Below are 17,068 nucleotides of genomic sequence, written 5' to 3'. Positions count from 1 at the left end.
GAATCCATTGATGGAGCATTGGCATGCTGGAGAGAGTGACTGGATTCATTTGCCCCTGGCCACTCAGCTTTACACCATGGATAATTGTCGAGTGCACAATGTCACAGTTTCTTCATATTCACTCTCTAAGAAACTGGAAATATTCACTCATTTGAATTGTCAATAAAGATACTTATCATGAGACAGATTACAGAGCCAGTTTGTTCTCTTGCCAACCACCTCCTTCTGGAACCTTCTGTCCCTAAACCCCGTTGCAACACCAAAAGCATTAAAGGATTGGATGTATTGATACTACACATGACCCTGGTATCTTTTTGTTTAAAATGGATTAAAATAAAGCAAAATAACAAATTGCTTTTAGTCTATTACAGATTTTAAAGCATTTTATTCAAAAATATTTCAATTAATAGCATCTATTCAAATCATTTTTAAATCTCTTTGACTGTCAACAACATTTCAAAGCAGTGCAAAAGTCTTTGACACCTGTGAACCAGCCCAATTTACATTTAAATGATTTTGAGCTTGTATACAAAATTTCTGGCATTTAGCATTGTTTCCATTGGATTAATTCCACCATGGCGGTGCATCATATCTGGAACATTCTTCCTGCGCTTTAAATTGGAGAACTTTTTATGTATGGATGTTTTACTCCAGATGGTCGTTGGACAAATACTACCATTGTAATATTCTACATGTAATTTAAGTCAATTTCTGTACCTATGATCATTTTATGCATCATAATTGCATTCAACTGTTGTTTTCTTCACTAAGATACGTATGTTTTATCTGATAAAGTGAAAGTTTTTATTATGATAATTTTTTGATTCTCATTTTCCTTTTGAAATCATGTGCTTCACTGTGTGTTCAACTGAGATGGCATGATCAGCAGTGAATTTAAATCCTCATGAAAATGGGAAATTATTTACTACCATTAATTATGGAGATTTTCTGTAAGAAAGCCTGTCAAACTGTCCTCTCAGTGTGATTTTGTGATAGGACCAATGAATTTACTAACAGGAGTGCCCATTGTTTGCTGGTTACAGAAAAACAAAGAAGTTTGAATTTGCTTTTGCAAACTGTATGACTAAGCTTCATTTTTTGGCCTGTTCTGAAAAATCTATGATTCATGCATACATTTCTGAAGTGACTGCCTATTAATTTGCAATTAAAAGTGCTATTTATACAGATTAATGGAAATAGATACTGAGCAGACTGATGGTGACTCAGTTTAATCCAGGCACTCTTTAAAAGGTCAACCTACTGCAAGCAGTAGTGTAACGGCTGAAGAAATTAAATCAGCCTTGCTGCTATCATATCTCACTACCTTTGGAAGTGATAGTTATTTTCCAAAAAAAATTAAAAGTAATGAACTGCAGAAATCAATAAAATAATACTTATATTTTCACTTACTGTTTGCGTAAATAGTACTGAACCACTTTTATGTACTAAATAAATCATTATGGATTATTCGTGAAGGAGGATAATTCTGTCTTAAGTAAATAACTTCACATTTTCATCCACAGAAAATGTCCTGAAAAATAAGAATATTTTCAGGAGTATAAAATGGTAATTAACATTCTTGGTGTAAAGAAGATAATACCAAAAGTGCATTGGCTGAGTACAATTTCTATGTCTCATGACTAATTATTTTGCCAGAAAGCAAAATGAAGAATGATTAATGTAATAATAATGAGAAATGATTTTGTTTTCACACTTTAGTATTTATTTAATGTTATTCCTCTTTTGCAGGACTGGATTTGTACTTAATTTCCTGGCCAAGCTAATCAGCAAGAAACCTGCTCCCAAGTAATGATCAAAACTACTTGTCAGCTGCTTTGTCAAAGCAGTGCGAGGTAGGTTGCCCCCTTAAGTTTCCTTTGTTTGCTCCCAATGACCACTCTTCACTCAGAATCTCCTTTGTCAGCAAACTGTTATTGTGCAAGTTCAATAAAGTATTTTGGATTCATAGTTATTTCCTGGCACAATGCAGAATTAGGTCATTACACCACCTGCACTGACCAGACAAATGAAAAAATATAGTCAGTAATGACTAATTATCTGCAAAGAAAAATATAATGTGCAATATAACACTAACAAGTAGATAGAAAATGTCTTTGTGATACAATAACACAGTCTATTCTTGGCCCAGTGACATAATGCATCTTTAAGTGTTACCAAGTCATTTAGAATAGGTATATCCTAGGAATAGGTATATCACGTTGAATTTCAGAGGCAGAGCACAATGCACTGGCACGACTAAACTGACTATTTAGTGTAGAGATTTGCTTCAGTATAAATTAAAAACCCAATCCAAACCTGACTTGATGATAGGCAATTTGAATCCAAGCTGAGTCCAATGACACATAATGTTTTGATACCTGATCTCACCGAACCCACACATTTATGGGGTTCCATCAGCTCAAGATGGGTAGTTAGGGTCTAAAAAAGAACTGAGTCTCGGTGCATGACTTCTAAGTCACCACGGTAATACACTAAGTGCTGATGTGTCTCATTACTCTGAAACACAACCCAAGGGAAAATGGGCACTCTGCTTCCAGTGCCCACTGTTTGGACTGCTCAGCAGTGCAGGTCTCAGGTGCAGGGTAGTCTGCTGTGTACTGCACAATCTATCCATCATGAGGACACTGCCCATATCACCTTTTTAATTTCCAAGCAGTAGGGAAGCAGGAGAGGTGCAGGAAGGGGAAGAGAATGAGTTAGAATGAGTTCTCATTACTACCATCAGGGAGGAGGTACAGGAGCCTGAAGACTCACACTCAATGAGTTAGGAACAGCTTCTTCCCCTCTGCCATCAGATTTCTGAACAGTCCATGAACCCATGAACACTATGTCACTATTCCTTTTTTTTCTCACTATTTATTTATTTTGTAATTTATAGTAATTTTTACTGTCTTTGCACTCTCCTGCTGCCACAAAACAACAAATTTCATGTGATGTAAGTCAGTGATAATAAACTTGATTCTGATTCTGGGGTAGAGGAATGTTTGAAGTAACTTACATAGTCCTTTTCTGCCATGAGTCATTTCATTCATATGAGATACCAGAAAATGCAGCTTCTGTTCTGACCGTTACAATATCCAATTGGCCATCAGCAAGAAAGAAAAATCTAATATGGAATAAATACTCCAAGTTTTAAATCTCCAATCTAATATGAAATATGTAGTCCAATATCTATATTATTTATACAGCAGGGCCTGTCAAATAGCGGTGGATCAGCTTTGTGTATTCCTTAGAAGAACTGGGTAGCAATCAAATAAAATCAATAGACTTATTTGGCTTAGTTGATGAAGATGTTGGGGGTAGGGCATGTCAGGTAATCAGCATCAGGAACTTCCTGAGAATAGTTCTGATGCAAATGATGTTGGTAAGCACCTTGACAGGCTGGCTATAAAGAAGGCTGCTGAGTATGTAGCAACACACAAGGCGCTGGAGGAACCCAGCGGATCAGGCAGCATCTATGGAAGAAATAGACAGTCAACATTTTGGCCGAGACCCTTAGAAATATTCAATGAATTGAGAAGTCAACCAGAAAGCCTGAATACAATGCCAAGGGGGAGGATATTGGACTAGTAAAGCAGCAACTATACCCCTCAACCCCCACTACCACCACCACCCAGCTAGAGGCAGATTAACCATGGACTTGTGGGGCCACTGGATGTGACAAGGAATCCCCATGACAGCCACAGTTCCTTAAAATGACCAGCCATGATGCCGCCATGTGGTTAGAAGCCCCTGGTGCTCAGGAATGTTGTATAGGTTCCAGCTATAGACTGGAGACTGGACTTGGCCTCCTGTGGCAGTCTTCCAGCTCTCAGATCCCAGTGAACACAATGTGCATGTCCTTGGAGATCACCAGAACTCAGCCTGAACAATAGATCCAACATGACATGGGAATGCAGAAGGTCTGCCATTCTGTACTTAGTCAGGGCCTCAGTAAATCTTAATACACCAGCACCACCAGCACTCTCGACCACTGAGGCAGGCACAAACATGCAAAAATGGTGTACTATGGGAAAGCCAGAGTGACTATACATTCCTAAGCAACACACAAGATGCTGGAGGAACTCAGTAGATCAGGCAGCATCTATGGAGGGGAATGGACAGTCAATGTTTCCGGTTCAGACCCTTCATCAGCTCCGGCCCCAGCCACCCCCAGGCCAAGACCTCTCATGCTGCCGCTAGGTCTTGCTGCTCCTGTTATTCTACCACCACTCCCCTCCCACCCCTGGTCTCTCACACCTCCCCCTACCCCTCATCCCCCCTTCACTCCTCTGAGCCCTCCTCTTATTCCCCCTCCACTTTCCCTGACCCCTCCAACCCTCAACCTTCCTGTGACCCCTCCAACCCTCAACCCTCCTCTGTCCCCTCAAACTTTTACCCTCCCCTGACCCCAGCTCCAACCATTGCCATGTCTTCACTATCCCCTCTGATCTTCCCCTCTCTGAGGCAGAATGTTCTGTCCTCAGCAGGTGTCTTACCTTCGTCCCCCTGCACCTGCACCTCAATGAGTTCCGCGCCCGCCATGATGCTGAGCTCTTCTGTCGCCTCCGTCTCTGCGTCTACTTCATCGGCAAGGATTCCCCAAACCCAATGATGAGCCTCCTCCTGCCTCAAGCCCTCCTCTTCCTATTGAACACCCTGCTCTGGATCTTTTCAGCTCTAACTGCTGACGCAACATTAACCATCTTGACTTCACTACTCCACTCACCTACTCCAGCTTCACCCCCTCCAAACGCACTGCTCTCTACTCTTTCCACACCAATCCCAACCTCACCATCAAACCAGCAGACAAGGGCGATGCTTTTGTAGCCTGGTGGAGTGGCCTCTACCTTGCAGAGGCCAGAAGGCAGCTCTCAGACACCTCCTCTTATTTACCCCTGAACCAGGACCCAACTGAGAAGCATTGGGCCACTGTCCCCTGCACCATCACTGACATTATCACCTCCGGAGACCTCCCCTCTATAGCCTCCAACCTCATTGTTCACTAACCCTGCACTGCCCGTTTCTACCTCCTACCCAAGATTCACAAACCAAACTGCTCCAGTAGGCCCACTGTTTCTGCCCTACTAAACTCATATCGTCATATCGCAACTCCATCTTGTCCCCCTTGGTTTAGTCTCTTCCCACCTACATCTGTGACATATCGCATGCTCTCCACCACTTCAACAACTTTCAGTTCCCTGGCTCCAACTGCCTCCTTTACACCATGGACATCCAGTCCCTATACATTTCTATTCCCTACCAGAAGGCCTCAGCTTCTCCACTTCTTTCTGGATAACAGACCCAACCAGTTCCCCTCCACTACCACCCTCCTCCATCTAGCAGAACTGATGCTCAATTTTTTTTTCTCCACAGGGTTTCAACCTGAAACATCAACTGTCTCCCTCCATTGATGCTGCCTGGCCCAATGAGTTCCTCTAGCAATTTGTGTGTTGCTGCAGATTTCCAGCATCTGCAGTCTTTCTTGTGTCATACATTCCCATCAAGCTGCTGTCAGGGTGTCTTTGTCCTGATTTCCAGAGGTAATTTAAAAAAAAACTGAGCATGTGATTTCTGCTTGGTGTTTTTGTAGCAGCACTGTCTTGCTCTGTCACATACTGTACTTGTTTTGTGTGTGAGTAGATCTCACAGCAAAACAAACACATTCACTGTCTCACACACACATTCACATTCAAAAGACTGGAGACTCAGCTATAAAACCTAACTCATATTTTTCAGATGCAGCTTATATTGCAGACCCTATCACATTTCCCTGACATGCTGAAATGTTTATCATGTAATTTTATGCAGCTGGACAAGGGAACCACACCCTTTGAAAACGTCGACACCTCAATATTGCTGTCAGCATTACATTAGAGCTTCATGATGCATGTTTAAAAGTACTGGATCTCAAATTCCTTTGAGGTCTGAATCTCTGATAACTTTCAGCTCTCTGTTAGTTGGAGGGATTTCACAGTCAAGGAGCTGAAACTAATCAGAGAACTGCTCCTCTTACTTGGAGCTCAGATACACATAGAAACATACACAGTATTTTGAGTTTTAAATTTGTTACAAAACTTTTCCCCATTTGCCATGAAGTATACAAGTATGAAGTGCACTTCATAAAATCATTTGGTTTCCACACTATTTCACTCAGAAATGAGATCCTTAGTTTTCCACACACAGATCTCCAGTACTTCAAAGTTTGTTAGCCCAAGGATGTCTCCCTTGATACTGAAATCTCCCTTTGATTCTGACCCAATTGTTATTGCTACTGCAGCTGAGGTCAAGAGGAGTATCATAATGCTGGTCTATGATTGTCAAATGTAATCCATCTGGTTGATTTGGGAAATAAGGGAAGTTATAAATCAATTAATCAGCAGCAAATTTGTTCAGGTGTAATAAATAGCTTCATTAGAGTCTGTAACAAGGTGGAGTCAACCTATTACACCATCAGTGGAATCACACTTATATTTCTCTTGGAACATGGTTAAGGCTTCCATTTAAGTACATTGGAGACAAGAATATGCCAGGGCCAATGAATTGGAAATTTGAAGCTTCCTTGCCATCTATTTATCCATTTCAAATTTTAGTTGAGGCAAGATGGGAGAGAGAAATTAGCCTGCTTGTGAAAGAAAAGGCCAATTATTTTGATAAAAATGGAGCTGCCAACCGTTATTGTTTGACAGACTTACTTAATGGATGAAGGTTTGTGGAATACTGGCACAGAAGGGTGAGAATAGCAAGGTCCAGTAAGTAATTGCCTTCCAGCACTGTCTGTGGGGCAGAAGGATCAGGAGTGCTTTCATTCAACCTAACAAAGATGTGCTCCAGAAATGGTTTTACAAGCTAACCCACTTCCTTCCATGTGATTGACAAATCTCCTCACACTGTGGGCTAATATCCCATCTAAACCTGCCTTCTCTCTCATGAATTCTTCTGCTTCTCTACATGAAATTACCACCCAAGCTGCGATCTATCCCTCCCTTATTCCCTGCCATGCCTCCAATGCATGGCTGTGGCCTTCCTGTGAGTTTAAGTATGGCATTCACTCAATTTCTCATTTTGGCCAGCATCATTCCATTAACCATGTTTCTTAATTAGTTCTCCACTAAAAAGACAAATTCCCTTTCATCCTGACTCACAGCAAATACAGAATCCCAAGCCTTTGCTAGTAACCATTTGAGGTACAGTATATTAATGATTATCATTATAGTCTATAAACATTACCAAATCTGATGTTTGGGATTTATCCAAGGAAAAACAAATAACCTTTGCTAAAACTGCTGAGCTATTACCTGAAAGCTCCAGTGGTCAGCAAGAGTTACTTCTAATTTTTGATGTTCTACTATGCTGTGTTGAAACTCCCTTCCACATTTATTTGGATGACACTTTAAAAGTAATTAATTGTGAAGCTCTTTGAAATGTAGCGTCAGGCAGTATGTGTAAACAGGAATTATTTTTATTGATAACTGTCTCTGATATGATCATTACAAGCTCTAGGATATGTGGCATAATGGTATCCATCTTAATCCTTTGAAGCAAGCATAAATCTTGTTGATGCATAAAGAGTTGTTTATAATAAATTCAGCACAGTCATGTATAATGTTTGGAATGCTTTACAATGCTTTATGAATAGCTTTATATCAATTTAGTAAAATCTCATCCTTAGACCTCTGCACATGACTTTTCCATTCCATTGTCCTCAAAGATTGCCATAATCATTAGGTTGAATTTTAATGTGCAAAATACATGGATTTGGTAGCCTGTACTGGGGGAAGGGGATTAAACCAATGAAATTGATAATGCTGCAAGAAGCTGTTTCCAATGCATTAACCTTTGCACATCTGCACATCTAGAGAGGCAGGTTGTCAATTTCCATTTGCTAGTTGCTCAATTAGAGTGATAATGACACTGTTTTCTGTTTAACTTTGGGTCAATGGGTTTCTACCCACAAAAAAATTATTTATAAGTATGTATACTAGATTCCAAGCTAGCTGTCATGATGTTACTGACCTGAACTCTGAACTGTGTTTACATGAAAAGAATAATAAGGAGTAACTGATGGTTGGCAAGGGATACCAAGTGACAATTTAATTCAGAAGCGTGATCACTGAATTCTGACACAATAAAAATGAATACCAGCAAATGTGTAATTGAACTATATGGCAGGCTAAAGATGTGGATCACGTGCCTGGGCACAATTGGAATTGTCTTTCAATGCATATCAGCTAAGGATTCAAGGGGGAGAAGAAGTAAAAAAAGCAAGGTGATGGTGATTCCACCATCAACTATTCACATTACTGCCTGAGTTATTAATACAGGATACCTTATGAGATTCTGAGGAGGCTTGTCAAGTAGTGTTGTGAGTATGCTTCCCTTTGTGAGGAATCTAGAATTAGGGGATGAATCATCAAGTACTTTAAAGGTTGCAAAAGCAGATTTTTGGTTCAAAGGTGTGACAAGGGTCATGGGTAACAGGCAGGAAAGTTTTGAGGCAGGCTATCTTGTTCAAGGACAGAGCAAGCTTTACGGGCCATATGGTCTACTCCTGTTCCTATTGTCTATGTTTTTATGTTTACTTAGGTCACATCAGTAAACCCATGTCACCAGAAAATGCAGCAGCAACTCCTCTATCTCTCTCCAACGCTGATGCCACTGATAAGAAGAAGCTCTACAATCATCTATTCCTTCATCATTGCCAAATTGTTCCAGATCTGCTAATATCTTCAGATTCACCGTTAGTTAATGCTCAGTTAACAAGAAAGAAAAATGGTGAAAAAATCAGTATTTACATAAGCTAAACAAAGAACAAAAATGTATCAAAGCAACATCTTCACAGACACCTGGGCACATGTCCTTTCACAACAGTAAAGTTTTACTCTTTTTTGCAACTACTTCTATGAGGTGCAACCCATGTGATTTCAGCAGAGGTGGTGACTGCTTGGATTGTTTTTCTGCTCTTTAGATAACCTTGTTTGATGCTCTGTAAGTTTTGTAGCCTAAAAGTGCTCAGACATGAGTTGCTCCAGATGCATTGCATCTGGGCAGACCTTGCTCATGACGAGACGAGAAAGCTTCCAGGCTTCTAAATGACAGGTGGGCTGCAGGTGAGAAATGGAAGCATTTCAGCTGAATGACCACTTCCATAACATTTCTCACCACCAGCCTTTCATTACCCAGCTACTCCTCAGTGCTACCATTGCAGTGAAGAAAACTATGCTGCAAGGCATACATATACATCAACCTATGTTGGTATCAACAGCTACACAATGATGATGAACGTATGCATGATTAATTTTATTGTACCCAATGACAATCAATGATGTTGGCCATTCTATGTAAAGAAGAAGACATCATTAAAGTGAACGTTGATATTATCCATCACCCCCGATGCTTGAGGACTCCTTTATTATCTCTCCAATTTTAGTATCTCTGCTTTGAAGGCCAATCAGTGCATTTCACATTGATTCCTGTAGCTCAGTGATTCACTGCTTTATGATTGGCACCTAAGGTGCCAACAGCTGTACCCAGCTAGACAGAATTTGTAGAATGTTACACTGTCCAAGATGAATTCTCCACTGCGCTCCCTGCCTCCACCCTCTATCTCCCTTGTGAGATGTAAGGCACCAAGTAAAAACTCAACCATCTTCCTTTCTCATCACACTGAAATGGAGTTGGAGCATTGTCTTCTTGAAAGACTTCTTCAGGGCTGGTCATCAAAGGTATAAGCACAAAATTCTTCACCTAACCAAACATAAAGCAAGAAGATGAGTATTTCTCCCCCTGCCCCTTTGGGGACAATGTTAAAACTGAAAAGTGGTAAATTGGTTCATATTGTCACATGTACCAAGGTATAGTGAAAAACTTTGTCTTGCATGCTATCCATACAGATCATTTCATAACAACAGTGCATTGAGGTAGTACTAGGGAAAACAATAACAGAATGCAGAATAAAGTGTTACAGTTACAGAGAAAGTGCAGCACAGGCAGACAAAAAGATGCAAGGCCATAACGAGGTAGATGGTGAGGTCAAGATCCCACCCTATCGTACGTGGGGACCATTCAGTAGTCTTATAACAGCAGCATAAAAGCTGTCCTTGAGCTTGGTGGTACATGCTTTCAGGCTTTTGTATCTTCTGCCTGATGGGAGGGGGGGAGAAGAGAAAATGTCCAGTGTGGGTGGGGTCTTTGATTATGCTGGCTGCTTTACCAAGGCACCAAGAAGTATAGACAGAGTCCATGGAGGGGAGGCTGGTTTCCATGATGTGCTGAACTGTCTCCACAATTCTCTGAAGTTTCTTGCAGTCTCAGGCAGAGCAGTTGCCATACCAAGCCGTGATGCATTCAGATAGGATATTTCTATGGTGCATCGATAAAAATTAGTGAGGGTCGATGGGGGCGTGCCAAATTTCTTTAGCTTCCTGAGGAAGTAGAGGCGCTAGTGTGCTTTCTTGGCCGTGGCGTCTGCATGGCTATACTGGGACAGGATATTGGTGAGGTTCACTCTGAGGAACTTGAAGCTTTCAACCCTCTTGACCTGACCATTGTAGATGTAAACATGACTGTACGCACCACCCCCTTTCCTGAACTCAATGACCAGCTCTTTTGTTTTGCTGACATTGAGAGAAAGGTTGTTGTCATGACACCACATCACTAGGGTTTCTATCTCCCTCCTGTACTCTGTCTCTTGTTATTTGAGATTTGGCCCACTATGGTGGTGTCATCTGCAAACTTGTGCTTGCCTGCTATCATTTGATCCTTTCCCTCCTAGCTCATTGATTCAGCTCCTTCCCGTTACCAAGGGTGTTGACTCTTGAGATCAGCATTCAAACCTCACTGATAATACTAACACTTTTTGTGTTGGAAGGATTGGTAGCTTGAATAAACTGCAGGAAAATATTATGTGACATGCATCAGTAAGAAAGACAGAAACAGAATATTTTCCAAACAGAAAGAAATAAGTAAATATTAGTGCACAGAGGGATCCTGGTGTAATATTTTGTGGTGTTCAGAAAATAAACATGCAGGTACAGCAAACAATTGAAAAGGCCCCCACTTCCACCCCACCTTCCACTCTCTCCATACTAACCCTAACCTCACCATCAAACCCGCAGGCAAGAGCAGTGCTGTTGTAGTCTGGCGGACTGAACTTTACCTTGCTGAGGCCAGACGTCAACTCTCAGACACCTCCTCTCACTTACCCCACAACCAGGACCCCACCATTGTCTCCCGCACCATCACTGACCTCATCACCTCTGGAGATCTCCCCTCTACAGCCTCCAACTTCATAGTTCACCTAACCTGTACTGCCCTTTTCTACCTCCTACCTCAGATCCACAAGCCTTTCTGCCCCGGTAGCCCATTGTTTCTGCCTGCTCCTGCCCTACAGAACTTGTTTCCTCATATCTTGACTCTATTTTGTCCCCCTTGGTCCAGTCCCTTCCCACCTACATCTGTGACACTTCGCATGCCCTCAACAACTTTCAGTTTCCTGGATCTGACCGCCTCATTTTCACTATGGACGTCGAGTCCCTGTATACCTCCATCCCCCATTAGGAAGGCCTAATGGCCCTCCGCTTCTTTCTTGACAACAGACCCAACCAGTTCTCCTCCACTGCCACCCTCCTCCGTCTGGTGCAACTGGTACTCACCGTCTACAACTCCTCCCACTTTCTCCAAACTAAAAGTGTAGCCATGGGCACTCGCATGGGCCCCAGCTATGCCTTCCTTTTCGTCGGCTAGGTGGAACAGTCCATGTTCCAAGCCTACACCGGTAATGCCCCCCAACTCTTTCTCCGCTACATTGACGACTGCATTAGGGCTGTTTCCTGAACCTGTGCTGAGCTCGTCAATTTCATCAACTTTGCCTCCAACTTCCACCCTGCCCTCAAATTTACTTGGTCCATCTCCAACATCTCTCTCCCCTTTCTTGATCTCTTTGTTTCCATCTCCAGAGACAGATTATCCACTGACATCTTTTACAAACCAACTGACTCCACAGTTATCTTGACTACACCTCTTCACACCCTGTCACTTGTAAGAACACCATCTCCTTCTCTCAGTTCCTCCACCTCCACTGCATCTGTTCCCATGATGAAGCTTTCCATTTCAGGACATTGGAGATGTCCTATTTTTTCAGTAAAATGGTTTCCCTTCCACCACCATCAATGCAGCCCTCACCCACATCTCCTCCATCTCCCATAAGTCTGCCCTCACCCCATTCTCCCTCCCAGATAATAACAGGGACAGGGTTCCCCTTGTCCTCACCTACCACCCCACAAGCCTCTGTATCCAACACATCATTCTCCACAACTTCTTCCACCTCCAAGAGGATCCCACCACCAAGCACATCATGCCCTCCCTCCCCCTCCGCTTTCCGCAGGGATTGCTCTCTCCGCGACTCCATTATTCACTCATCCATCCCTCCCCACCCGATGACCCTCCAGACACTTATCCCTGCAACCGAACAAAGTGCTACATCTTTCCCTACACCTCCTCCTTCACCACCACTCAGGCCCCCAGATAGTCCTTCCAGGTGAGATATAGCTTCACCTGTGAATCTGAAGGTGTCATTTATTGCATCCGGTGCTCCTGGTGCTCCCAGATCTACATTGGTGAGACCTGACGCAGATTGGGTGACTGCTTTGTCAAACACCTTTGCTCCATCTGCCACAAAAGCAAGGATCTCCCAGTGCCCAGCCACTTTAGTTCCACTTCCCATTCCCAAACTGACATGTCTATCCACGGCCTCCTCTACTACCACGTTGAGGCCAGATGCAGGTTGGAGGAGTAACACCTCATATTCCGCCTTGGTAGTGTCCAGCCTGACGGCATCAACATCGATTTCTCTAGCTTCCAGAAAAACCTCCCTCTGTTTTCCCACCAGCCCTCCATTTGTTTCCCTCATTCCTGTGGCCCCTTCACCCCTTCCCTTTCCCCTCCCCTGGCCTCATGACCTGCCCATTACCTTCCTCCTATTCCCCACCTTCTTCCCCTTATTCCACAGTCTACTGTCCTCTCCTACCAGATTCCTTCTTCTTTAGCTCTTTGCCTCTTCCAGCTATCACCTCTCAGCTGCTCACGTCACTCCCTTTCATCCCCCCTCCCCCACCCACCTATCTTCCCCCCTTACCTGGACTCACCTATCACCTGCCAGCTTGTGCTCCTCCCCCTCCCTCTCCTCCTACTTATCCTGGCTTTTGCCCTCTTCCTTTCCAGTCCTGATGAAGGGTCTTGACGTGAAACATTGACTGTTTATTTCCCTCCATAGATGCTGCCTGACCTGCTGAATTCCTCCAGCACTTTGTGTGTGTTGAATTGGAAAGGCAAACTGTATTTTTGACTTTTAATGAAAAATAAGTAAATCCTGCTACAATTCGATAGGATATTCTGCAGACTATGCTTGAACATTTTTGGCTTCATTGTTAGAGAAAGATATATTTACCTTTTTTGGTAATGCAGCCTGGATTTTCTAGATTGTTTTCTGGGATTACAGCCCAAGATGAAATGCTGAGTAAGATTGCTCTATATTTAAAGGAGTTTAGCAGAATGAAAGATGGGATCATGGAGACATATAAGATTCTGAGGGACTGGTATGGCAGATGCCAAGAATTTCTTTCCTTAGGATAGAGAATCGAGAAAAAGAGAGCATAGTTTCAGGGTAAAGCATTATCTGTGAATACTGTGTCGATAGGAAATTTGTTTACTCAAGTAGTTGTAAATCTTTGGAAATCTTTACACCAAAAGATTGTAGATGCTTAGGTGTTGAGTAGATTCAAATCGGAGTTTGAGAGATTTTATGGCACAAAAGGATTCAAGAATTACATAGAACACATGGGAAAGTGGACTTGAAGTGCAGGATCAGCCATGATCTGTTGAATGGTATGAGCTATGAGACCCACTCCTGCCTTATTTCTCATGTTCTAATGTTCTTGTATAGACAGTCCAAAGAAATTAGCCTCCTGAAGTATCAGACACTGTGCCTAGATTATGTACAAATTCAGGCACTACCTAGTTCTGGACCTAAATTTTGAATGGTGGGTATATATGTAATTTTATAAAGTTTACTCCAAGAAACAATTCACTCAACAGGGTTCAGACTTGAGACGAATGCAAACTCCATATAATTCAAGGCACATATAAATGATATCTTGTCCTTATAATGATACAGAAGGAAACCACTCAGACATCAGGCCCACGATGGTTCTCAGGGGAGAAATCCCAATTATCTCATTCCCCATTACCTCATTTCACTACATGCATACAACTTATTCTCACACATACTTGTCAACTCCCTTTTTATTCTTTTTTCCATTAATTTACACAAAGGTGTAACTTGCTGTAGCCAATTAATCTACAAGCATATCTTTTGATTGTAGGAGAAAAACAAAGTATGGTGAGGAAACCCATAGAGTCACAGAGATAATATGCAAATGCCACACAAATAGTACCCAAGATCAGAATTGAACCCAAATCGCTAGAGTAGTGAAACAGTAGCACTAACTTCTGTGCCACCTTGCTGCACTTATATAACCAGAAGTCCTCTCTTTCCTTTTAAAATTTTTGCTGGATACTCCATCACTTCTAAAGATGGGAATTTTCAAGTAAGTATGACTGTTTCCATTGACAAGTTTTATTCACAAAAGAAATTAGACACTAAAGCAAACAATGACCCAGCTTTTATGGTAGGTAAAATGGTGAGCAGATTAGTCATAGAGTCATACAACATGGAAACAGGCCCTTTGGTCCACCAAGTCTATGCCAGTCATCAAACACCCATTGACACCAATCCTATACTTATCTCATTTTATTGTCTCCACTCTCCCATTAACTCTCCTCAGACTCCACCATCTACCTACACTAGGGCAACTTACAATGGTCAATTAATCTACCAACCATCACATCTTTGAGAAAATGGAACACATGGTCACAAGGAGAACATGCAAACCCCACACAGACAGCACCCAAGGTCAGGATCAAACTGGTGGCTGAATATGTGAGGCCTCAGCTCTACTAACTGTGCTATTTGCTGCTCTGTAGCATTCATTGTTATTGTGCCATATACCAGACAGTATCTCACAGATTCAACACATCCAGAGTCAATCATTGAAATCAGAAAGTTGTTGTCCAAGCTGTTCCAGTCTTCCATAATCTTTGCTGCACTAGTAACTTGATGATAGATGAAATACCAAACATGTGAAAAGAGTGAAATTTATATTTAAGCAGAAGACACCCTCTAAACATAACAGAAATGTTAATACTGGTCTATTCATGTAATTGAATTTTTAAAGGCAAGATAGATCCTAATTAGAGCCAAACAGCTTCCCTGTCCTGAAAATTAGCTTACATAGCTGCAAAATGTCATTGTTCAGGGCTCTAATTATTGCTGGAGATTTCTTACTTGCTTTTTGTTTCTGTTTCTTATAATTCCCATCTTTCAATTCCTCTCAACAGTTTATTTTTTATAATTCTATACATCCTGGTTTTAATTTTGTAGAGAATATCTTAACCCCTAAAAGCAAATAGGTTGGATCAAGTGGGAAACCAGAAAGAATTTGCGAAATAATCCAAACCCACTTTGACCCCAACCACTAAGGGATTCAACAGTTGTGAAAAGGTTCGTGATATGGAAGACATGGCAGGTGAAAAGAGGCAAGACTGACTGAATGAATTTTGTATTTCCCTCTGCACGATTTTTTCATTCTGATTTTCTGTTCAGACTGTTTGAATCCAGCACCATTGTTAGACCCTACAGATCCTGCTATGTCAGATGTCTCACTCCAAATCATTTCAGAGACAGGGAGATCTGCATAGACACCAGTTAATCTTTGTGGGCATTTTTCAAGGTTAGCAGTAAGTACCTCCTTCACTGCCAGCTGGAAAATTCAGGCAATGATATTGCGCACTGCACTACAGAACATAATGTTTGGAAATAAACTACAAAGACTGTATAAAAAAATTAACCACGTTAGACAATTTTTTTTGAACATGGGATCAAATATTTTTCAAAAAGAAAATAGAATTTTCAATGAAAATAGAATTTATAAGTTTGTAAGTATTACACAGGAACAATTTGATTGATCTTAATTCATCACCATGCCAGACAGCAAGCAATCCAAACCACTAATGCATAAAAGGTGCTTTTTCATATTTACTCCAAATTCTCTTGAAGAATAGACACTTGCATTGAAGCTCAGTCTATTAAATAAAAATGATTGATTGAATAGTACAAGTATGTACAGTTTATAAATATAAAGGCAGGAGCCTGACCACACAGAGTGCTGATGAGAAGTGGAAAAATGTATCATTTACATTTGCAGTTTCATACAATTCTAACTCGCCATAGACATTAGACATATTGAATTTTCAACTGGCCCCAAGCACATTTAACTTAATTGATTTTTCTGATCAAAAACAAGCATCTTTCTCCATGCTGCTCATCTTATGAGCTTTAAGTCAGATGTATATTTTATCCTCACTGCTGATCTATTAACTTGTTGGATACTCAGCAGTTGCTTATGACCACATCACCTTTTACCCTACTGAAAATTGTATTTTACTTTTGCATTTGACCAGTTCTGTCCCCTTATCCAATTATGTTTTGATCACTCTGACCAAATGTTCTAAATTGCACAATTGTTAATTGTCCTGCATCATTTCCCAGAGCCAAATCAAGGACTATTTATTTCCTTTGACTCCAGGCTTCCTAATGTAAAAAGCAGACACAAGCATATTCCAAAAACTATTCTCTATTTTAATCACATCCACCACCTTTATATCCCGTTCAGGGCTAGTTTGTATCACTCAGTTTTAACCATCAAGCTGAACTGGCCTCACCTCCACTGGTTGGTGGTGGTAATAATTCACATAGAGATTTATGTAAATTTTCTTCCTACTTTTAGATCTATTTAAAAAAATTATACAATTTTGTCTAATTATCACATCCAGTGCAGGCCAACAAAAGCAGGACTGAGCTGTGGTTAGAGAATGAGGGGCTTCCACTATAATAATGAAATTATTAAACAAGAACTTAACAGGTAATTGGATGAAGGTTGTCTAAGTGGTT

At 41.3% G+C, this 17,068-nt stretch overlaps 1 long non-coding RNA gene across 1 annotated transcript in view; it reads left to right on the top strand.

Annotated features, from left to right (window-relative positions):
• LOC127568625 (uncharacterized) overlaps positions 1–1,851 on the top strand; it is a 31,411-nt gene extending 29,560 nt beyond the window's left edge. Inside the window, exon 3 of the long non-coding RNA XR_007956043.1 lies at positions 1,750–1,851. This is a non-coding gene — a long non-coding RNA (uncharacterized LOC127568625). The remainder of the gene's footprint in view (positions 1–1,749) is intronic.
• The last annotated feature ends 15,217 nt before the right edge of the window (positions 1,852–17,068 follow it).

This window comes from Pristis pectinata, chromosome 3 (assembly GCF_009764475.1).
Source record: "Pristis pectinata isolate sPriPec2 chromosome 3, sPriPec2.1.pri, whole genome shotgun sequence".
NCBI classification, from domain to species: Eukaryota; Metazoa; Chordata; class Chondrichthyes; order Rhinopristiformes; family Pristidae; genus Pristis; species Pristis pectinata.
The sequence above is the reverse complement of the archived record's forward strand: the minus strand, read 5'-3'. Positions and strand labels throughout refer to the sequence as shown.